Source organism: Triticum dicoccoides, unplaced genomic scaffold, assembly GCF_002162155.2.
Source record: "Triticum dicoccoides isolate Atlit2015 ecotype Zavitan unplaced genomic scaffold, WEW_v2.0 scaffold79593, whole genome shotgun sequence".
NCBI lineage: Eukaryota > Viridiplantae > Streptophyta > Magnoliopsida > Poales > Poaceae > Triticum > Triticum dicoccoides.
This window is the reverse complement of record NW_021300612.1, coordinates 1-749: the sequence shown is the minus strand read 5'-3', so window position 1 is coordinate 749 and position 749 is coordinate 1. Positions and strand designations below refer to the sequence as shown.

The following is a 749-nucleotide window of genomic DNA, read 5'->3' as shown; positions in this document are numbered from 1 at the left end:
TATTATTGCCTCTAGGGCATATTTCCTTTAGAGACACGGCGACGGCAAACTCCGACCCGCGGCGAGGGCGGTGACCTGCGTGGTGGGGGTGGGGCAGGTGGTCGGGGATTGACCGGAGGCGTGGGTGCATGCGGGCTGCATGCGGCGCTCCCCTTTTTTCTTCTGACGAGGATTGTGTGCGTGAGGAAGGAGAGAATTGACTTTTGTGCGAAGGGATACCCCTCTTTTTTCTTCTGATGAGGAATGCGTGCGTGAGGAAGAAGGAGAGAGTTGGCTTTTGTGCGAAGGGATAAGGCTAATCTGAGGGCCTCTGGCCTTGATCTAATTACAAGCATCCCATCTCAACAAATGAAAATTTTAAGTTGATGGGCAACACCTGAGGGACCAAATGGCAAGCCATTGTGGTGGTCTCTCTCCCATAAAAAATAAATTTAATATCATTGTGGGCACATGATTCACATATCAAATATTAAACTGATAAGAACAGATACTACACTTGATCTTAGCCAAAAAGCCGAGAAAGATATGAGTTGAATCGCTGCCCTACCCCTCTATTTATCACCTCCTACCGGACGCAGCTTTGGTGCCTTAAAGGCACCTGCCTTTGGGTCACTGACATGTGGGCTAGCCACTTGTTGGGCCCACATGTCATAGATACAAAGGCAGGTGCCTTAAGGCACCGAAATATAGTCCCCTCCTACCTCCTGTCCTCTCCTCGCCTAGCGAGGTGGTACTAAACGAACTGCTCG

At 49.9% G+C, this 749-nt stretch overlaps 1 pseudogene; it reads right to left on the bottom strand.

The window, feature by feature from the left end:
- Nucleotides 1-352: 352 nt before the first annotated feature.
- LOC119347920 lies at nucleotides 353-527 on the bottom strand (annotated as a pseudogene).
- Nucleotides 528-749: the final 222 nt, after the last annotated feature.